Here is a 24,085-nt window from a genome sequence, read left to right on the forward strand (position 1 = left end):
CAAGGTAGAATGAAGAACATATTTAACAGTTTCTTAGCTTGATTTATAATGTTAAAGTATTCATACATGTGGAATGTTGGCCTCTTTTTGGACTCCTGCCTTGGGATAGTCCTTTTGATAGAGGCAGGTCACAGTTTTTGGGAGTCATGAGAGGCTATTGATATTCTCAGTAGAAACTTGCACATATACAGATACAGACAAAGTTCTGTGTACACCTCAGGGATTCACAGACTCCCTAACACTCATCGATGGACCCAAGGGATCCATTCACTGTAGATCGACAGCCCCTGCTGTACAATTCCCACGTGTTAGTGCCATTTTAATTTTCCTAATGCACAATCCTGAGATTGTCATCCTCCCATCTCTTCCTTCAAACTCCTCCAGGAGCTTCCACTTTTTTTATCCAATATTTTCTTCATCCTACCATTTGAAGTATTCAGCAATCTCAAATCAACTGACCTGAACAGACTTATCTCCCTGTGTCCCTTCATGTAGCCCAAGACTAAGCCACGACTAACTGGGCCACTTACTGTTCCCTGGATATATCTCCAGGCTTTCCAGTTTCTCTGACTTTGTGTACATAATTTTCTTCTTGAAATTTCCTTTTCTTCATCTGTGCTGACTAAAATTCTACCATTACTCACAGCTCCTTGTTGTAATCTTTTCTTCCTACCCCCACCCACCCTAAAACAATCTTTTTTTTCCTGACCTCTCAGAACACGTGTTTTTATATCCGTTCTTTTTCCTTTCCTTTCCTTTTCTTTCCTTCCTTTGTTCCTTCCTTCCTCCATTCATTATTATCGAGCTATTCAATAAACTTTGCTGAGTGTGCACAGTACTGGGCAGTCTCCTGGGACAAACTGTTACTACTCTGCAAGAGGTTCACAGATTAATGGGAGCACATTCACGCAGGACCTGAAGAAGACCTTGGCTGGAGGGCGGTAAAACGCAGGGGCTGGGTTAGACTGCCTAGGCCCTGAGGGCCCTGAGCCTGGCTCTGCCAATGCTAGCTGGGTGACCTGGGCCAAGTTACCTTACTTGCCTCTGTCTGTTTCTTTATTTATAAAATCAAGATGAGGGCACCCGCCTCACAGGGTCCATATGACGGTTAAATGAGCTTACTGTGGAGAGATTTGAGAAGACCACTTGTCAGGTAGTAAGAACCCAATAAATACTATTGTTATTATCATTGTGAATGGAGGGAAAGTGGCAAGTTAGAGTAGATGTTCTTGCAAATATGTGTTGGAGAAAACCTCGCACTCTACCCTGCACTCTCCAATGCTCGTTGAGGAAGATTAAACAGACAAACACAGACTTTGAGCAGGTCTCCTCTTTTGAGTTGATTTGGGAGTTTGTTACGCATGTTTCAGGTGCATTTGTAATTTCTGTCCCTATAGCCAATTTATCTCTTGACCTGAAGGGTGGCTTTTAGAGGTCACCACTCCCACATGAGTTTTTTTTTGTTGTTTTGTTGTTTTGATTTTTTTTTTTTTTTTACCACTGTGGAGCCAGTAAGTTTGCAAAAAGTTTTTAAAAATAAAAATGGCTGCTCACACATCCCCCCTAGCAAGCCAGGGCCTTCATAGGAGTGAAGTCAGAAGATGGATTGTTAGGGCAGCTAGGTCATGGAAACTATGTATAGGTTACCCAGTGAGCGGGCAGGTAAATGGCCTTTTTAAGAGATAATAAAGTATTTTATTGAAGTATGGAGGGGTTGGAAGCAGGTAACCTGCTTTCAATTCATGGGTCATACCTTTCTAAGCTGGAGAGAGTGGGCAAGTCATTCAAACTTTCTGGGCCTCAGTTTCATTATCTGCATTATGGAAATAATGCCTCTGTTCAGGATTAAATGGGAATGTACATGAAAGTGCTTGAAAGTGGAGAGAAAGAAGAAAGGAAGGAAGAGAGAGAGGGGAGGGGAGGGAAAGAAGGAAAGAAGAAAGGAAGGGAGAGAAGGGAGGGGAGGGAAAGAAGGAAAGAAGGAAGGAAGGAAAGAAGGGAGGGAGGAAGGAAGGAAGGAAAGAAGGAAGGAAGGAGGAAAGGGAGGGTGAAGCTCCAAAGAAATAGCCGGAGATCTATGCTGTACATTTTAACTTTATTATTATTATTATTTTGAGAGACAGGTATTGCTCTGTCACCCAGGCTGGAGTGCAGTGGTGCAATCTCAGCTCACTGCAATCTCTGCCTCCCAGGCTCAAGTGATCGTCCCACCCCAGTCTCCTGAGTAGCTGGGACTACAGGCACATGCCACCATACGTGGATAATTATTGTATTTTTGTATTTTTTTTTTTTTTTTTTGTAGAGAGGGGTTTTTACCATGTTGCCCAGGCTGGTCTCGAACTCCTGAGCTCAAGCGATCCACCCACTCGGCCTCCCAAACTGCTGGGATTACAGGTGCGAGCCACCATGTCCAGGCTTTTAAACTTATTATTAAGAACAAGAGTGTACTTGGAGAGTGTTTTGTTATAGTATTGACTTCATGAGTTTTAACCACCAACTTTTTGAGCTAAGTGCAGTTAGGGCTTTGACTATGTTGAGCTGATGGCTTTCTTACATTATTACATGAATGTCGTACTAGTCCATTGTACACTTTCACCTTTAGAATAGTTGAATTGTATTTTCAGTACCTAACTATGAGTTATTGTGACCCAGAACACTTAGAGAAGTTGACTAACATTCGGAAAATTTATGAGTAATAGTGAGAAATTTATGAATGAGAACATGGCAGATTTCCATACATCACTTTTATTGAAAGTGGAGTCATTCTTTATTATGAAAATAATGTATAGGGCAATGTTCCATTTGAGAAAAAAAAATGAAAAGTAATGGTATTTGTCAAAATGATGAATATGCTTTAGCTTCAGTGAAAAAGAGCAAATTTCACAGAAAATATAAACCCTACATCAGTTTATTTATTGTCATAACTGTTTCAGGTTCTTTCGGTTAAACAGCAAGAGGTTTGGCTGAATTAGGTATCCCTCTCACCAGCTATTTTCTGTCTTCCTAGATCCATTTTCGGCCATTCTCTCTGCTGCTTGGAGCCTCGGGAGGCTTTGGCAGGAGATCAGAAGGCAGAATGAGGCTGGGTCAGGGTATTTCTCTACCCTTTCCAGGTGACACCAAGGTTCTGGCACCAGCAGGGCCCCTGCACACCACAGCTCCTTTTGGCTCCAGGCTGCACGGGGCTGTGGGAGGGAAAGACTTCCTACTGTTGCTTCTTCCGATGCCCCAATTTTCCTTCTTGCTTTTCTTCACTCTGCCCTCATCTGTGTACATTTAATAGATTTTTGTCAAAATTCCACCTGGGGAAGATTTGTTTTCTACTGAGATCTAGCCAGATAGTATTTTCCAGTAATTACAGTTGTTGAAACTCTTCTGGGGCATGGTTACCACAATAAACCAGATCTAAAGCTACCAGATATGCATGCTGCTTTTTACAGATGGTTTTCAGCTGTCCCTTCCTTCCTTCCTTCCTTCCTTCCTTCCTTCCTTCCTTCCTTCCTTCCCTCCTTCCTTTCTCCCTCCCTCCCTTCCTGCCTCCCTCCCTTCCTCTCTCCCTTTCTTTCCTTCCTTCCATCTTTCCTTCCTTCCTTCCTTCTTTCCTTCCTCTCTCCCTTTCCTTCCTTCCTTCTTTCCTCCCTTCCTTCCTTGCTTGCTTGCTTTCTTTCTTTCCTTCTCTCTTTTTTGAGACAGGATCTCACTCTGTTGCCCAGGCTGGAATGCAGTGGTGCAATCATGGCTCACTACAACCTCGACCTTCTGGGCTCAAGCAATCCTCCTGTCTCAGCCTCCGAGTACCTGGGACTGCAGGTGCATGTCATCACACCCATATATATATATTGCACAAATATTGCACTAAAAAGGAAATAGTGATGGCATATAAGCACATGAAAAGATGTTCAACACTATTAGTCATTAAGGAAATACAAATTAAAACCACAATCAGATATCACTACACACCTATCAGAACAACTAAAATTAAAAATAGCATTAACAGAAAAGGTCACACATTATAATTCCATTTACATGAAATGTCCAGAATAGGCAAATCTATAGAGACAGAAAGTCTACTGGTGGTTGCTAGGGGATGAGAGGAGGGACAGGGAATGGGGGATGACTGCCTATGGATACGTTTTTGTGTGTGTGTGTGTGGGATGATTACAATATTCTGGAATTAGATAGTAGTCATATCTGCACAGCTTTGTGCGTAAACTAAAAACATCTGAATTACACACTTTAAAAGGGTCAATTTTGTGGTGTGTGAATTTTATCACAAAAGGGTCAATTTTATGATGTATGAATTTTATCACAATTTTTTAAAGTAGTGATAATGTAGCCAGGCGCGGTGGCTCATGCCTGTAATCCCAGCACTTTGGGGGGCCTAGGCAGGTGGATCACGAGGTCAGGAGATTGAGACCATCCTGGCTAACACGGTGAAACCCCGTCTCTACTAAAAATACAAAAAAAAATTAGCTGAGCATGGTGGCACATGCCTGTAGCCCCAGCTACTCGAGAGGCTGAGGCAGGAGAACCACTTGAACTCGGGAGGCAGAGGTTGCAGTGAGCCAAGATTGCGCCACTGACTCCAGCCTGGGTGACAGAACAAGACACCACATTAAAAAAAAAAGGTAGTGATAATATTAAGTGCTGCTAAGAATGCAGAGAAACAATATTTCCGTACATTGCTGGTATAGCTACTCTGGAAAATAATTTGGCAATTTCTTATGAAACAAAGCATGCACTTACCATATAACCTGGCAGTTGCAATCTTAGGAATTTATCCCAGAGAAATGAAAACTTACACAAAAATCTGTACACCAATGTTCATAGCCATTTTATTTATAAATAGCAAAATATTGCAAACAACCCAAATGTCCTTGAATGGCTGAATGGTTGAATGAACTGCCAAATCCATGCAACAGTAAGCTACTTACTAATGCAAAAAACATGAACTTTTTTTTTTTTTTTTTTTTTTTTTTTTTTGGAGACGGGGTCTTGTTCTATCACCCAGGCTGGAGTGCAGTGGCACAAGCTCAGCTCACCGCAACCTTTGACTCCTGGGTTCAAGTGATTCTTCTGCATCAGCCTCACAAGTAGCTGGGACCACAGGTGCAAGCCACCACACCTGGCTAATTTCTTGTATTTTTAGTAGAGATGGGGTTTCCTCTTGTTGCCTAGGCTGGTCTTGAACTCCTGGCCTCAAGTGATCTGCCCGCCTCAGCCTCCCAAAATGCTGGAATTACAGGCATGAGCCACCACGCCTAGCCAAAAAGCATGAACTATTGATACATGCAACAATCTAGACGGGCTTCAAGGGCAACATGCTCAGTGGAAAATGTCACTCTCAAAAAATTATGTACAGTAATGATTCTACTTATAAAGCATTCTCGAAATGACAAAAGGATAGAAATGGAGACAGGTTAGTGGTTGCCAGTACACAGAGAAGTGGGTGAAGAGGTGGAAGAATGTGAAGGCCAGGTGCAAATATGAAGAAATAGGTAATGGAATCATTCTGTTTCTTGATTGTGGTGGTGGTTACATGAATCTATATATTGGAATAAAATTGCATAGAACTATTCACACATCTGTAATAGTGAATGAATGTTTTTTTAAATGGTGAAAAATTGAATAGCTGTATCTTATTTAACAGTAATTTGCCAATATCAATTTCCTAGTTTTGATATTGTAGTTATATAAGATGTCACCATTGCGAGGAAGGGAACACAGGACTCTGAGCTATTTGTGCAAATTCGTGTGCGTCTATAATTATTCCAAAATAAATAGTTAGGGTCAGACATGGTGACTCATGCATGTAATCTCAGCACTTTGGGAGGCCAAGGTGGGAGGACTGCTTGAGGCCGGGAGTTCAAGACCAGTTTGGGCATTATAGTAAGACCCTGTTTCTTAAAAAAAAAAAATTAAAAAAATTAAAAATTAGCCTAGCATGATGGCCTACACTGGTAGTCCTAGCTACTTGGGAGGTTATGGCAGGGAGCTGGGAGGATTGCTTGAGCCCAGGAGTTCAAGGTTACAGTGAGCTATAATTTGCACTACTGCACTCCAGCCTCAGTGACACAGTGAGACCTTGTCTAAAAAAAAAAAAAAAAAGAGTTTTAAAAACTCCACACAATTACAAGGTTATATTCCCAGGAATACTTTGAGTTTATAAAATCCCTATAGAAACACACATATGCAAAATTAGTTTAAAATAAATGATTAATATAGTATTTCAAACCAGAGAGGGAAATAAGTACTATTATTTTTTCAGTAAATGGCATTAGAACAACTGGCTAATCTATAGAAAAATAAAATAAAACTGTGTTTTTTTCATTTCCTTCACCAAAATAAATTGTAGAATGTAAATTTCAGAATTGGTATTCAGTAAATATCTGTTAAGTTGGATCAGTGATTTAAATATATAAAAGACATAGAGTTTATTTGTTGTTGTTGAGAATTGTGGCTAATACAGAAATCTGAAGACAATAGGTGTTAACGACTCCCTTTTGGAAGCCTCTAGCTCTAGGGGCAGCCACCTTCCCAATGGCCACTTGAGAGGCACCAAGGGCAGAAACAACACTATCAACAACAACATATCCCCGTGCCTGTGCAGGATAACCAGGAGAGAGTGGTGCTTTTGAGGGAAGTCCAGGGTTCTTGGAAAGAAGCTACTCCCCTCATAGAGATGTTTAGAGGTTTCAATAAGATAGTGCGTATAAAGGGCGTAACAATCTGCCCGGTGCACAGTAAGTGCTCCGTGATGGTTAGTTCTTGGAGTGCTTTGTCTGCCCAGGGAGTTTAACCAGGAAAGACACCATCAGATTTATATGTGTGATTGAGAGAGCATTAATAACATGAACAAAGAAATGAGTGGACAAACTTTTGTAGGAAAACAAAACTCTGTGAGAATGCCGAAGATCATTTCAGGACTAGGTAGGTCTTGAAGGTGAGATCTTTCTAATCAGAAGGAATAGTAAGAGCAAAAACGTGGGAGTTGTGAAAGGGCTGTGGGCATTTTCAGGGAATGATAGCCCATTCCCGCTGCCATATTTCAGTCCAGGTCCCCTCTCAAACCAAGTGGCTGCAGTGGTCTCCTAAGGTGTGTTGTTGCCTGAAGCATTGCATCTCTGCAGTTCTTTCAAGACATGGTGAGCACAGAATCTCTTGCAATAGATGATATTCATCATTTCATTCCCCAGCATAAAACTTTTTGTGGCTCTTCACAGCTTATGGATGGATAATGTAAAAATTAGGATTACGATCAGCTACAAATGACAGGAAGACACCATAACAATGGCTTAAGCAAGACAGAAGTTTATTTCTCTCAGATAAAGTTCCAGAGGGAATCAGTCCAGGTCCTGTATGGTAAACCACGGTGTCAGGGAGTCAGGGTCCTTCTAGGTTGTGCTTGGCTTCCATCTTGAACTCACCTCATGGCCCAAATGTCTGCTCCAGTTGTAGCCACTATGGCCATCCTCCAATCATCAGAAAGGAGAAAAGATAAAGAAAAGTGAATCCCTTCCATTAGGGTCATTCTGCAGCAGTTGCACAGACTGCTTCCATTTATGTCTGCTAGCCAGACCTTAGACACATGACCCCATCTAACTGCAAAGGAGGCAGGGATTAATCTTTATTCCAAATGGAGATGCACCCAGTGAAAGGTGAGGGGGTTATAAGTAAAGCAAGAAGGAACAAACAGACATTGGGAGACAACACAATATCTTCGCCACAGGTGCCCATTTCTTCAAGGCCCTTTGAAATGTGACCTCATCTCCCACCTAGACTATTTCTACAGCCACCGAACTAGTCTAACTGCCTCTACTTTTTAATTCTCCTTAGTCACTATCATAGCCATCAATTCAAAATACATACTGAATTGAATTACTCTCCTGTCCCACACTCTTCATTGGCTCCCTATTACTTACAGATGAAGTCCAAACCATTTGGCTTAATGGAGCATTAAGAGTCTCCATAGTACCATTTCAGCTTGATCTTCTTCCTTCCTTCTCTTCTTTCCTCCTCTCCTCTACTAGCTGTTCTCTGAACACACCATGAGCTTTCAGTTCTCCATGACCCGTTTCATGAAAGAAAGACCCTTCCCCAGGAAGATCACCCTAAAGGGCCATCACCAACTTCTGAAATGCTGCACAGACTTCTAAGCCTACCCCAAATATCATTTCTTTTATAAATTCCTTTTTCATCACATTAAAAGTAATCCACCCCTTCACTGAATAGTCAGTTTATGCTGCCTTCCATTGTAATAAATTATACATTTTTCATATTCATTACCACAATTACATTGTAATTTACATAGTATTCACTACATCTTCTTCACATTTGTAGTTCTGGGAGCACCTAGTCACTGAATTTTTACCTAACAGCTGCATAATACATATTTATTAAATTGAATTTGTATATATGCCTTGAATTTATAGAAGGAAAGGAAAAAACCTCAAGTCAGCTCTTTTTGGGTAAAGCACTCATTTAAACTGGATTAAATGCTTTATCAAAAATCTAGTATTATTTATTACACAATTCTCCCTAAGTCCCATTTGGAATTGTTTTGACTGATTCGTGTTAATAATACAAAGCTTAATATGGATTTGCATCAGGAAGAACAATTTGTAAGAGCTGACTATTTTCAGCTCTAACAAGGAAGTGACAGTTTTTCAATTTTGTAGCAGAAGTGTTAAAACTTATCTCAGTCAAACACTTGCTGGGTCATTTGGTATGTCACTCATGTTATTTAACTTTCTATTTTAACCTCTCAGGCCTATATGGAAATAACAAAAAAAAAATTATAGTTTTAATTGCTGCTAATTTTCTGGCAGAAGATAGAAATAAAAACAGTTTCAATGCTGAATAGTTCATCTGTTTTATGACCACATGCCTTTTCCGTGTTAATTTTTGTCCATGTTGGCTAATTTTACTAGCTGTTTATTGAGTTCAGACAGGAAAAATAAGGCTATAATATTTGAAACAAAGAAAAAGCTCTCAATTAACATTAATAAATTGCCTAAAAACGAACCTCACATTGGCCTTATATAGACACCTCTTCCTGAAAAATAGGACTTCATGCTAGCTCTTTTGTAAGTTTAAGCTATTTGTTCCCGGGTCTGTTCCTCTTCTGTGCACTCTCTGACCTCTTCTTGTGCCCACAGTTCTTTTTACTGAGCTGATTATAATGATCTCATGCACTTTGTATTAACCTCAATTTTATGGGAAAAATTGGAACACCAATCAGAGCTCAGGATCACACATCACTCCAGCTGAATCCTAAGCCAGAAGAAAGTTTAGTGAAATATATGGGTGGAAATGAAAATAAACTATCAAGCCAATATTTTTTGTTCTAGCTGGGATGGACTTCGGGAGATTTTAAGAGCAATGGCCCCTATTAAATCAAGTGGAGGTGCCAGAGTTGCCAGGCAGAGTGGAGGAAGGGATTGAAAGGCCCACCAAAGTGTACACGCTAAACAGGGTCTACTATGTGAAACTGGAAACTTATCAGCTAAATAATGATTCTTGAAAGAGTATAGAGGACTCTATGCATCAAGGCAATAAGGAAATTGCTAGTAGAGGACACCAGTGTCATTGAGGTGAGTGGTGGCTCTCCTCTGTAGACCAGAGTTGATGATAAGAGATGCTGTGTCAGAACTAGGGTCCCTAGTAGTCATGTGGATGATAGGATTCCAGAGGCCACACAGTAGCATGTTACCACCAACAGTGAACCAGCAAAACCACCCTCAGATTTCTGACTGCCAGAAACTCTGTGGGATAATTAAAAGTCCTAGCCAGAGCAATTAGGCAAGAGAAAGAAATAAAAGGCATCCAAATCAGAAAAAAATTGTCTCTGTTTGCAGGCAACATAATCTTATACACCAAAAATCCTAAAGACACCACCAAGAAAAAGCTGTTGAACTAAAGAAAGTTTCAGTAAATTGCAGGATACAAAATCAATATACAAAAATTAGTAGTGTTTCTACACATTAACAATGAGCCATCTGAAAAAGAAATTAAAAAGACAATCCCATCTACAGTAGCATCAAAAAATAAAATAGTAGTAAATTTAGCCAAGGAGGTGAAAGATCTGTACACTGAAAACTATGAAACAGTGATGAAAAAAATTGAAGGAGACACAAATAAATGGAAAGATATCTCACGTTCCTGGATTAGAAGAATTAATATAGTTAAAATGTCCATACTACCCAGAGTGAATTACAGATTCAGTGAAATTCCTATCAAAATTCCAATGATATTTTTGAGAGAAATAGCAAAAAACAGTCCTAAAATTCATATGGAACCATGAAAGACTCCAAATATCCAAAGCAATCCTGATCAAAAAGAACAAAGCTGGAGGCATCATACTACCTGACTTCAAGATATACTACAAAGCTATAATAATCTAAACATCATGGTACTGGCATAAAAACAGACACTTAGACCAATGGAACAGAATGGAAAGCCCAGAAATAGATTCACACATTTACTCTCAATTGATTTTGGACAAAGATGCCAAGAAAACACAATGAAAAGTGAACTGTCTCTTCAGTAAATGGTGTTGGGAAATATGGATACCTACATGCACAAGAATTAAATTAGACCCTTATCTCACACCATATACAAAACATCAATTCAAAGTGGACTAAGGACTTAAACATATGGCCTGAAACTGTAAAACTACTAGAAGATACCAGAAGACAAAAGCTCCATGACATTGGTCTGGGCAATGATCTTTTGGCTATAAAAGCAGGGGCAACAAAAGCAAAAATAGATCAATGAGATTACATCAAACCGAGAAGCTTCTGCACAGCAAAGAAAATATCAACAGTGTGGAGAGACAACCTACAGAATGGAAGAAAATATTTGCACACCATACATTTGGTAAGGGGTTAATTTGCAAAATATACAAGGAACTCAAACAATAGATGCTAAGAAACACCTCAAACAACTCAATACTAAGAAAACAAATAATCCAATTTAAAAATAGATAAAGGACCTGAACAGTCATTTCTCATAAAAAAGTCATACACATGGCCAATAGATATATTTTTTAAAAACTCAATATCACTAATCATCATCACATTGAAATCCTAATAAGATATCACCTCACATTTCTTAGAATGGCTGTTATCAAAAAGATGAAAGATAGGGCAACCCCCTTTGGGTCCCCTCCCTTTGTATGGGAGCTCTGTTTTCACTCTATTAAACCTTGCAACTGCACACTCTTCTGGTCCGTGTTTGTTATGGCCCGAGCTGAGCTTTTGCTCACCATCCACCACTGCTGTTTGCCACTGTTGCAGACCCACCACTGACTTCCACCCCTCCGGATCTGGCAGGGTGTCCACTGTGCTTATGATCCAGCAAGACGCCCATTGCCGCTCCCAATCTGGCTAAAAGCTTGCCATTGTTCCTGCATGGCTAAGTGCCCGGTTCATTCTAATTGAACTGAACAGTAGTTGCTGGGTTCTACGGTTCTCTTCCATAACCCATGGCTTCTAATAGAGCTATAACACTCACCACATGGCCCAAGATTCCGTTCCCTGGAATCTGTGAGGCCAAGAACCCCAGGTCAGAGAACAAGAGGATTGCTGCCATCTTGGAGGCAGCCTGCCACCATCTTGGGAGCTCTAAGAACAAGAACCTCCAGTAACTTTTTGGTGACCACGAAGGGACCTCCAAAGAGATGGGAAACTTTTCCCCCAAGGCAAAAATGCCCCTAAGATGTATTCTGGAGAATTGGGACCAATTTGACCCGCAGACACTAAGAAAGAAATGACTTATATTCTTCTGCAGTACCGCCTGGCCAAGATATCCTCTTCAAGGGGGAGAAATCTTGCCTCCTGAGGAAAGTATAAATTATAATGCCATCTTACAGCTAGACCTCTTTTGTAGAAAAGAAGGCAAATGGAGTGAAGTGCCATATGTACAAACTTTCTTTTCATTAAGAGACAACTCACAATTATGTAAAAAGTGTGATTTATGCCCTACAGGAAACCCTCAGAGTCTACCTCCCTACCCCGGCGTCCTCCTGACTCCTTTCCCAACAAATAAATGGTCCAAAAGAAGATAGACGAAGGGGTAAACAATGAACCAAAAAGTGCCAATATTCCCCAATTATGCCCCCTCCAAGCGATGGGAGGAAGAGAATTCAGCCCAGCCAGAGTGCATGTACTTTTTCTCTCTCAGATTTGAAGCAAATTAAAATAGACCTAGGTAAATTATCAGATAACCCTGATGGCTATATTGATGTTTTGCAAGGGTATGACAATCCTTTGATCTGACATGGAGAGATATAATGTTACTGCTGGATCAGACACTAACCCCAAATGAGAGAAGTGCCACCATAACTGCAGCCCAAGAGTTTGGTGATCTCTGGTATCTCAGTCAGGTCAATGATAGGATGACAACAGAGGAAAGAACAATTCCCCACAGGCCAGCAGGCAGTTCTCAGTGTAGACCCTGAGTGGGACACAGAATCAGAACATGGAGATTGGTGCCGCAGACATTTGCTAACTTGCGTGCTAGAAGGACTAAGGGAAACTAGGAAAAAGCCTATGAATTATTCAATGATGTCCACTATAACACAGAGAAAGGAAGAAAATCCTACTGCCTTTCTGGAGAGACTAAGGGAGGCATTGAGGAAGCAAACCTCCCTGTCACCTGACTATTGAAGGCCAACTTATCTTAAAGGATAAGTTTATCACTCAGTCAGCTGCAGACATTAGAAAAAAACTTCAAAAGTCTGCCTTAGGCCCAGAGCAAAACTTAGAAACCCTATTGAACTTGGCAACCTTGGCTTTTTATAATAGAGATCAGGAGGAGCAGGCAGAACGGGACAAATGGGATAAAAAAAAAAAGAACACCGCTTTAGTCATGGCCCTCAGGCAAGCAGACTTTGGAGGCTCTAGAAAAGGGAAAAGCTGGGCAAATCAAATGCCTAATAGGGCTTGCTTCCAGTGTGGTCTACAAGGATGCTTTAAAAAAGATTGTCCAAATAAAAATAAGCCACCCCCTCTTCCATGCCCCTTATGTCAAGGGAATCACTGGAAGGCCCACTGCCCCAGGGGACGAAGGTCCTCTGAGTCAGAAGCCACTAACCAGATGATCCAGCAGCATGACTAAGGGTGCCTGGGGCAAGTGCCAGCCCATGCCATCACCGTCATACATCCCTGGGTATGCTTGACCATTGAGGCCCAGGAGGTTAACTGCCTCTTGGACACTGGCATGGATTTCTCAGTCTTATTCTCCTGTCCCAGACAACTATCCTCCAGATCTGTCACTATCCGAGGGGTCCTAGGACAGCCAGTCACTAGATACTTCTCCCAGCCACTAAGTTGTGACTGGGGAACTTTACTCTTCTCACATGCTTTTCTAATTATGCCTGAAAGCCCCACTCCCTACATTCTAGCAAAAGCAGGGGCCAGTATACACCTGAACATAGGAGAATGAACACCCATTTGTTGTCCCCTGCTTGAGGAAGGAATTAATCCTGAAGTCTGGGCAACAGAAGGACAATATGGATGAGCAAAGAATGCTGGTCCTCCTCAAGTTAAACTAAAGGATTCCGCCTCCTTTCCCTACCAAAGGCAGTACCCCCTTAGACCCGAGGCCCAGCAAGGACTCCAAAAGATTGTTAAGGACCTAAAAGCCTAGTAAAACCATGCAATAGCCCCTGCAATACTCCAATTTTAGGAGTACAGAAACCCAACGGACAGTGGAGGTTAGTGCAAGATCTCAGGATTATCAATGAGGCCGTTGTCCCTCTATAGCCAGCTATACTTAACTCTTATATTCTGCTCTCCCAAATACCAGAGGAAACAGGGTGGTTTACAGTCCTGGACCTTAAGGATGCATTTTTCTGCATCACTGTGCATCCTGACTCTCAATTCTTGCTTGCCTTTGAAGATCCTTTGAACTCAATATCTCAACTCACCTGGAGTGTTTTACCCCAAGGGTTCAGGGATAGCCCCCATCTATTTGGCCAGGCATTAGCCCCCATCTATTTGGCCAGGCATTAGCCCAAGACTTGAGCCAGTTCTCACACCTGGACACTCTTGTCCTTCGGTACGTGGATGATTTACTTTTAGCCGCCCGTTCAGAAACCTTGTGCCATCAAGCCACCCAAGCACTCTTAAATTTCCTTGCCACCTGTGGCTATAAGTTTTCCAAACTAAAGGCTCAGCTCTGCTCACAGCAGGTTAAATACTTAGGGCTAAAACTATCCAAAGGCGCCAGGGCCCTCAGTGAGGAATGTATCCAGTCTATATTGGCTTATCCTCATCCTAAAACCCAAAAGCAACTAAGAGTGCTCCTTGGCATAACAGGCTTCTGCCAAATATGGATTCCCAGGTACAGCGAAATAGCCAGGCCATTACATACACTAATTAAGAAAACTCAGAAAGCCAATACCCATTTAGTAAGATGGACACCTGAAGGAGAAACGGCTTTTCAGGTCCTAAAGAAGGCCCTAAACCAAGCCTCAGTGTTAAGCTTGCCAACAGGGCAAGACTTTTTCTTTATATGTCACAGAAAAAACAGGAATAGCTCTAGGAGTCCTTACACAGGTCCGAGGGACCAGCTTGCAACCCCTGGCATACCTGAGTAAGGAAATGATGTAGTGGCAAAGGGCTGGCCTCATTGTTTACAGGTAGTGGCGGCAGTAGCGGTCTTAGTATCTGAAGCAGTTAAAATAATACAGGGAAGAGATCTTACTGTGTGGACATCTCATGATGTAAAACGACATACTCACTGCTAAAGGAGACTTGTGGCTGTCAGACAACAATTTGCTTAAATATCAGGCTCTATTACTTGAAGGGCTAGTGCTGTGACTGCACACTTGTGCAACTCTTAACCCAGTCACATTTCTTCCAGACAATGAAGAAAAGATAGAACATAACGGTTGACAGGTGATTGCTCAAAGCTATGCCACTCGAGGGGACCGTCTAGAGGTTCCTTGACTGATCCTGCCCTCAACTTGTATACGGATGGAAGTTCCTTTGTAGAAAAAGGACTTTGAAAACTGGGGTATGCAGTGGTCAGTGATAATGGAATACTTGAAAGTAATCCCCACTCCAGGAACTAGCGCTCAGCTGCCAGAACTAATAGCCCTTATTCGGGCACTAGAATTAGGAGAAGGAAAAAGGGTAAATATATATATACAGACTCTAAGTATGCTTACCTAGTCCTCTATGCCCATGCAGCAATATGGAGAGAAAAGGAATTCCTAACTTCCGAGGGAACACCTATCAAACATCAGGAAGCCATTAGGAGATTATTATTGGCTCTACAGAAACCTAAAGAGGTGGCAGTCTTACACTGCTGGGGTCATCAGAAAGGAAAGGAAAGGGAAATAGAAGGGAACCACCAAGTGGATATTGAAGCCGAAAAAGCCACAATGCAGGATCCTCCATTAGAACTGCTTATAGAAAGACCCCTAGTATGGGGTAATCCCCTCTGGGAAACCAAGCCCCAGTACGCAACAGGAGAAATAGAATGGGGAACCCCATGAGGACATAGTTTTCTCCCCTCAGGTTGGCTAGCCACAAAAGAAGGAAAAATACTTTTGCCCTCAGCTAACCAATGGAAATTACTTAAAACCCTTCACCAAACCTTCCACTTAGGCATTGATAGCACCCATCAGATGGCCAAATTATTATTTACTGGACCAGGCCTTTTCAAAACTATCAAGCAGATAGTCAGGGCCTGAGAAGTGTGCCAAAGAAATAATCCCTTGCACTGCAGGCCATACATTTCTATCCCTGTGTCTTTAACCGCCTTGTTAAGTTTGTCTCTTCCAGAATCGAAGATGTAAAACTACAAATCATTCTTCAAATGGAGCCCTAGATGCAGTCCATGACTAAGATCTACCACGGACCCCTGGACTGGCCTGCTAGCCCATGGTCCGATGTTAATGACATCGAAGGCATCCCTCCTGAGGAAATCTCAACTGCACGACTCCTACTACGCCGCAATTCAGCAGGAAGCAGTTAAGAGCGGTCGTTGGCCAATCTCCCTAATAGCACTTGGGTTTTCCTGTTGAGAAGGGGGACTGAGAGACAGGACTAGCTGGATTTCCTAGGCTGACTAAATCCCTAAGCCTAGCTGGGAAGGTGACCACATCCATCTTTAAACACAGGGCTTGCAACTTAGCTCATACCCGACCAATCAGGTAGTAAAGAGAGCTCACGAAAATGCTAATTAGGGTAAAACAGGAGGTAAAGAAATAGCCAATCATCTATCACCTGAGAGCACAAGGGGAGGGACAATGATTGGGATATAAACCCAGGCATTCGAGCAGGGAGCAGCAACCCCTTTTGGGTCCCCTCCCTTTGTATGAGAGCTCTGTTTTCACTCTACTAAATCTTGCAACTGCAAAAAAAAAAAAAGATGAAAGATAAGTGTTGGTGAGGATATGGAAAAAAGGGAACCCTTTTACATTGTTTGTGGGAATGTAAATTAGTACAGCCATTATGAAAAACAGTACACAGGTTTCTCAAAAAATTAAAAATAGAGCTACCATATGATCCAGCAATCTCGCTACTGGGAATATACCCAAAGGCAATGAAATCAGTATGTGGAAGAGCTAATCTGCACTCCCATGTTGATTGCAGCACTAATAACAATAACCAAGATATGCAATCAAGCTAAGTGTCCACCAACAGATGAATAGATAAAGAAAATGTGGTGTATGCATATGCACAGTGGAATACTATTCTGCCATAAAAAAGAATAAAATCCTGTCATTTGGGACAACATGGAAAAACCCAGAGGATTATGTTAGGTGAAATAAGCCAGGGACAGAAAGACAAATACTAAAAAAGACAATACTAAAAAAGTATGAGATCTAAAAAAGTTGATCTCATAGAAGTTGAATAATGGTTTCCAGAGGCCGGGAGGGTAGTGAGGAAGACTGGGGATGGGGAATGTTGGTCAATAGGTATAATGTTACAGCTAGATACGAGGAATAAGTTCTGGTGTTCTATTGCACAACAGAGTGACTATAGTTAACAATAATGTATTGGATATTTCAAAATAGCTAGAAGAGAGGATTGTGAATGTTCTCACAACAAAAAAAGATAGATATGTAAGGTGATGGATATGCTACTTACCCTGATTTGAACATTTCACAACGTATGCATGTATCAAAACATCTTATTGTACTCCATAAATAATACGTATAATTATGTGTCAATTGAAAATGAAATAAAACTTTAAAAAGGAAAATATGGTATGTATACACCTGCACACACACATATACACACAGACACACAAACTGGAATATTATTCAGCCTTGAAAAAGAAAGAAATTTGCCACAACATGGATCAACCTGGAAGACATTATGTTAAGTGAAATAAGCCAGAAAGAAAGAAACACAAATATCACACGAAACACTTGTATGTGGAATTTTTAAAAGTTGAACTCACAGAAGCAGAGAGTAGAATGGTGATTATCAGGAACTAGCATGGAGAGGGCTGAGGATTGAGGAGATGTTGGGCAAAGAATATAAAATTTCAGCCAGTCAGGAGAACAAGTTCAAGATATCTATTGTACAATAAGATAACTATAGTTAATAACAATGTATGATATATTTGAAAATTGCTAACAGAGTAGATGTTAAGTGTTTTCCCCGCAAATAAATGGTATGCGAGGCAATGCATTTATTAATTAGCTTGATTTAGCCATTTTACAACCCATTCATATTCCAAAACATCACATTGTACACCATAAATATATGTAATTTTAATTTGCCAATTTAAAAACAAAAAAGAAGAAAGCTCATTTTGATCACCCCCAAAGGATGCCTTATGCCCCAATAAGTCCCCAGCCACAGAGGCAATCATTGTTCTGATTTAGTTCACCAATACTTAGTTTTGCCTAATCTAAAAATTCATATAAATTGAATAGCTCATTTAAAAAAAAAAGAATAAAATGTTCTAAGGGATAAGATAGATGTGTAGCCATCAAGGATATTGCTCAATATATATAAAATCAAAAGAAAAACCAAGAGTAGATGAGCGGAAGAATGTGGTCAGCTACTCCAATAGAAAGTCAGGATTCCTTGCCCAGTTTCCAAACCTCAGGTAGTTTTCAAACCCACTATAGAATATGCCCCTTGACTGAAAGAGAGGCCGGGTCCATATGAAGAAGGACACTGCAACACCAGGACAAGTGTGTACAGTAGTGATTCCTCTAGCTATTCCCGAAAAGGTCTTTGGCTATACACTAGGGCATCATGCTCTGGAAATGGGAATACATAGCTATTATGAGGACTGTTAGATATAGGGTCTGAATTGATGCAGATACCTAGAGAACAAAAGCATCTTCACAGACTTCTTGGTAGAGCAGAAGTATATGAGGGTCAAGTAATTAATGGAGTCCTAGCTGGACGCATGTGTCCTCTGGTCTACAGATTGACACAGAGACCATTTTCCCAGTTTCTGAATGTATAATTGGAACAGACATATTAGGATTTTACAGAACCTTCATATTAGTTCATTGACTTATAGAGTAAGAGCTATGGAATGGCAAGTAGAAGCCCCTGAAACTACATTCTCACCCCACCGCCAAGACTATAAATCAAAAGCAACATTGCATCCCAGGAGTGACATGGCAGAGTTTAGCATCACCCTCAGAAATTTAAAGGATATAGGGGTGCTGGATTTCATTATAACCCGATATAATTCACCATTCTGCCCCCTAGAAAGTCAGGTGAATCAGAGCATATGACCTTGAACTACTACAAACTTCTCCAAGTAGTAACTTCAATAACATCTTCTGTATTCGATGTGACATCTTTACTATAGCAGATTAACACTGCTGCTTGTGTGGTTAGTGGCTATTGATCTGCTTCCATTTTGCTCTCTATCATTCAGAAGGACAAGAAACACACACGGGATGGCTAACAGTATACACTCATGGCCTTGTCCAAGCACTATGTCAATTCTCTAAATCTCTGCCGTGATAGTGCAAAGGGTTCTGGGCCACCTGAATGTTGCAAAGAACTTCACTTGGGGTCACTAAGTGGGTGACATCATGCTATTTGGACCTTAGGAGCAAGAAATGGCAATTATTCTGGACATCTTATTAAGACATGTAATCTAAATGGAGGAAGAAAAACACTACAAAGATTCAGCAGCCATACACTTTAATAAAGTTTTTAGGCACCATCATGTTGGAATATGCTGAGACATCCCTTCCAAGGTAAAGGACAAGTTTCTATTCGTCACACCTTCCTTTACAGGCCATTTTGGAGGCAAAATAGAGAAAACACTTGGGAATGCTCCTTCAACAAACTGTTGGAATAATCTGGAAAACTTAATTTTGACTTGGGCCAAGAACAAACAAGACTCTGAAGCAGGTTCCTGCTGTGTTCCAAGCAACCCTGAAGCTTGGGTCCAACAATATCAACTCCGTCTCACCATGGCTGATCTACCTACTGTTGCTGCTAGGTATCTAAACTTTCAGCAACAAAGATCACTACCGAGTACTTGATATGGTACTATTCCTTCTTTTTCCCCTCAGCCTTATAGAGGTATAACTGACACATAAAAATTTTACGTATCTAAGGTGTGCATGTGGAGATTTGATGTATATACACACTGTGTAATGATTATCACAATCAAGCTAATTAATACACCTATCATCTCATGTAGTTACCTTTTTGTGGTAGAAAAACGCTTAAGTAGATCTTAGCAATCTTGAAAGCAAATCTCAAGTATAAAATACAGTATCAATTATAGTCACCATGCTGTATATCAGATCCCTAGAACTTACTTTTCTTATTGGTATTGACCAACTAGTCACTTGGTGGCCTATTGTTTATATCAGCTCCATTCAACTCTGGAAAAAAAAAAAACATTTTATCTTGAATGGGATTGACACATACTCCAGATACGTTTTTACTTTTCCTGCCTGTAGTGCCTCAGCTATCTCTATTGTGTGCAAGCTCATAAAGTGTATGACCTACTGACCTGGGATGGCACCTAACATTGTCTTTGAACCACGGGACTGTCTTCATAGCAACTGAGGTATGGCATTGGGCATGTGGTTGTGGATCATGCACCATCTGGAAACTGCCATCATGAAAGAGTAGTGAAATTGCCTCTTGAAGGTGCAGCTAAAGTGCCGGCTGGGAGATGACACCCTGCAAAAGATAGGGCACTATCCTCAGGTTACAGCATAGACCTTCAAGCATCTGCCACTGTATATGGTGCTGTATTCCCAGTATATAGAATACATGGAACTGGGAATGAAGTGAAAGTTGGAATGGTTCCGCCATCACTCCCAGTGACCTATTTGGGGAATTATTTCTAAAGATCCTGATTCCCAGAGGGGTGATGCTTCCTCCAAGCAACATAGTAAAATAATCCCAAATTGTTTTCCAAAGTGACTGTACAGGTCAGGTGCAGTGGCTATGTCTGTACTCCCAGCACTTTGGGAGGCCAAGGCGGGCAGATTGCTTGAGTCTAGGAATTCGAGACCAGCCTGGCCAACATGATGAAACCCCGTCCCTATTAAAAATACAAAAATTAGCCAGGCGTGGTGGCATGCTCCTGTAGTCCCAGCTACTTGGGAGGCTGAGATGGGAGAATCGCTTGAACCTGAGAGGCAGAGGTTAAAGTGAGCTGAGATTGTGCCACTGCACTCCAGCCTGGGTGACAGAGTGAGACCCTGTCTCAAAAAACAAAACAAAACAACAAAAAGAAACTGACTGTACAAGTTACAGTACATTCCCACCAAAAATTAGAACTCTTCATCAACACTTGATATTATGAAACTTTAAAAAGTTTGCTAATACAGTAGGTACTCAGTGGCATCTTATTATTTTAATTAGCATTTCTCTGTTTATTAATTATGTGAAGAACACTTTTCCATGTTTAGTAGCCATTTGGATTTTCTCTATTGTGAAATGCATAATCAAGTCATTTGCCTAGTTTTAATTGGGGTTGCTGCCTTTTTTCTTACCAAATTTCTTACCAAATTACCAAAAGAGGTCTTTATGTGATTGGAAACAAGTTTCATTGTTGATAGTTGGTTATGGAAGTTGCAAATATCTCCTGCCAGTCTATGGCTTGTATTTTTATTCTTTTAATGGCATTTTTTTGTGAAACAGAAGTGTTTTGTTTTCATGTAATTTATTGTACTAATCTATACCTTTATGGTTAGTGTTTTGTGTCTCATTTAAGAAATCCTTCACCACTCTCCCAGGTCACAAAGATATTCTTCGGTATTAATCATTGGATAACTTAACAATTTGTAACATATTAGATCTCATATTCACCTGGAATTGACTTTTGTGTGAATTAGGAGTTCAATTTCATCTTTTTCCAGCATGGTACACAATTGTCCTAGCGCCACTTATTGGAAAGACTTTTTTCTCCCGCTGCCCTGCAGTGCACCTTTGTTGTACATCAAACATTCATTTATGTGTGGACCATTTTATTTTCTTGTTGCTGGAATATAGAAGTACCATTGCTTTCTAATATTGACTTTGTATCCAGCAAACCCCCTTAAATATTTTAAACTGCATTAATGGGCTTAATATATTTGATTTACTTTTAGCATTTCAAATGCCTGAACAAGCAAGCCCGTGGTCTTGTTTTTAAAACCTTCCACAGCACTTCAAAGGCTCTCGTCAATCTCAATTTAAGTAATAAATTTGATAAATCCATTTCTCTTAAATATTATGCCACTTACACATTTGCTCACATTCTTACTTTTTAAAGTTTGAAATTATGTCAATTACATGGTTTAAATAAATAGAATCACAAGACATCTGTAAGATAGTCTAATATGGCAAATTCTTTTAAATATTATAAACACTTTAAAGAAAATAATAAAAAGATTATTCCTAAGCCTAACAGGAAAGTATTCATACTGGTGGCATGATATAATTTACCAGCTTTGCATTTAATTATAAATCTTCGATTTGAAAAGTCACTCTCTTAGTAAAGGAAGCAGCTTTAACATCACAAGTTAAAGAAGCTTTAATAGCACAAGATCAGATGTTCTATTTCAAAAGAAGTGAGGTTACCACCTGGAGCAAGTCATTGTTAATAAATATACAATTTATGAACATAAGGTTACTTACCAGTAGGACATTTGAGACTGGGATGGCAACATGGGAGACATTCAGGTACAAGATCATCTTTTCTGAACCAGAGATGGACACCTGAGTCCTTTAAAAAATCATCTCTAAGTTACGAGGGAGCTCTAAGCCCAAACTCTTCAGATGGAATTTCTCAACCTGCCTCTCCGAGTTCACGAGTTGAACACCCCAGCCAAGAGCCATTCCCTAGGCACAGTGCAGGCCCAGTGCTATGCACCTGAGCAGCAAAGTGAGCCTTTGGGAGGGCAGATGCAGGAAAGAAACCTGCGCAAAGCCCTGGATGTGGGCTTGGGACTATTCATACTTGGAATTTGTGTTTCAAATTTAATCTATGTGAGTCCAAGCCAGGGATTGAGGGAGTGGGGAGCATGGGGGTGTAGACCTAGGTGGGAATGTCGCCTTGACCCGTGGACTCTGCAGCTCATGGGAGGGTGAAGCTCACAGAGGAGTGCAAACAGGTCCCTCTAAAGTGAGGGGTGCGGGGAAAGCCCCACTCTTGCCTTGGTCTTAGGGCAGAACTGCACTAAAACTAGGACAAAATTCCATGTGCTTTTCTTACCTTTTTAAGTAAAGTGATTAAGCAAATAGAAAGACCGTCTAGCAAATCAAGAGATCCAAAAATAGAGATGCAGGGTATGATGCCAAAGCAAAATTTCACTATCTTGAGGACCCTGAAGATGGGGCTTTGACTGAAAGTATTTTTATGTTTCTAACAGAATAAATATGTTCCTCAGACAACTAAAGCAGCTAACTCACTGAAGCTCCTTATTTAGGCAGTCCTCAGCAGCCTGCTGGAATGTCTTTATACGAGGTATTTAGAAGCAAACATCCACTTAGAAGTAGGGAGACTTGAAACTGCTTTTCATAGTGGCTTACATAAGCTGAAGAAAATGTCAAAAGAACGGGTGGGGAAATAGCACCATGGACACTGATAAAGATGATTATTATTTTTTTTTCTGAGACGGAATTTCGCTCTTGTTGCCCAGGCTGGAGTGTAGTGTCATGATCTCAGCTCACTGCAACCTCTGCCTCCCAGGTTCAAGCGATTCTCCTGCCTCAGCCTCCCGAGTGGCTGGGATTACAGGCGCGTGCCACCATGCCAGACTAATTTTGTATTTTTAGTAGAGATGGGGTTTCTCCATGTTGGCCAGGCTGGTCTCGAACTCCTAACCAAAGTGCTGGGATTATAGGTTTGAGCCACCGTGCCTGGTTGACAAAGATTCTTTAATCAGGTTTCTGAACTTTCTCCTGGGCCCATCTGTGCACATCTGTAAAATCCAGCTTTTTTAGCAAAAGAACTCTAAGTCAATTTCACCAGAACACCCCATCCTCGATAATCTGATCATCCTTGATATCTGATCAGGTTCCTCGTCTCCATCCTTCCCCAGGTGATGTCTGATCATCCTGGCCTATCTTCAGCAAGAATCCTGTTGGGTTGATTTAGCCAGAATCCCCTTTACCCCTGATATTTCCTCCTAGTAATTTTCCATTCACTGACCCCCACCCTGCTCCTTGGTTATAAATTCCAACTTGTCCAGGCTGTATTGGAAGTTAAGCCCAATCTCTCTCCCCTACTGCAACACACCATTGCAGTCATCCATGTATCTATCTTAATGGTTCTGAATAAATTCTTCCTTACTATGCTCCAACAAGTATCATTGAATAATTTTTTCTTAAATAGTAGTTGGCTGGCCAGGCGTGGTGGCTCATGCCTGTAATCCCAGCACTTTGGGAGGCCAAGGCGGGCAGATCACGAGGTCAGGAGTTCGAGACTAGCCTGGCCAATATGGTGAAACCCTGTCTCTACTAAAAATACAAAAATTAGCCAGGCGTGGTGGCATGTGCCTGTAGTCCCAGCTACTTGGGAGGCTGAGGCCGGAGAATTGCTTGAACCCAGGAGGCGGAGGTTGCAGTGAGCCGAGATCGTGCCATTGCACTCCAGCCTGGGGGACAGAGAGCAAGACTCCGTCTCAAAAAAA

At 41.0% G+C, this 24,085-nt stretch overlaps 1 long non-coding RNA gene across 1 annotated transcript in view; it reads right to left on the bottom strand.

The window, feature by feature from the left end:
• Positions 1-7,356: 7,356 nt before the first annotated feature.
• LOC131382481 (uncharacterized) overlaps positions 7,357-24,085 on the bottom strand; it is a 29,853-nt gene continuing 13,124 nt past the window's right edge. The window contains exons 2-7 of the long non-coding RNA XR_009211996.1: positions 19,969-20,141; positions 19,772-19,837; positions 17,422-17,539; positions 15,176-15,239; positions 14,595-14,672; positions 7,357-7,472 (exon numbers count right to left, since the gene is read on the bottom strand). This is a non-coding gene — a long non-coding RNA (uncharacterized LOC131382481). The remainder of the gene's footprint in view (positions 7,473-14,594; positions 14,673-15,175; positions 15,240-17,421; positions 17,540-19,771; positions 19,838-19,968; positions 20,142-24,085) is intronic.

This window comes from Hylobates moloch, unplaced genomic scaffold, assembly GCF_009828535.3.
Source record: "Hylobates moloch isolate HMO894 unplaced genomic scaffold, HMol_V3 SCAFFOLD_27, whole genome shotgun sequence".
Classification (NCBI taxonomy): domain Eukaryota; kingdom Metazoa; phylum Chordata; class Mammalia; order Primates; family Hylobatidae; genus Hylobates; species Hylobates moloch.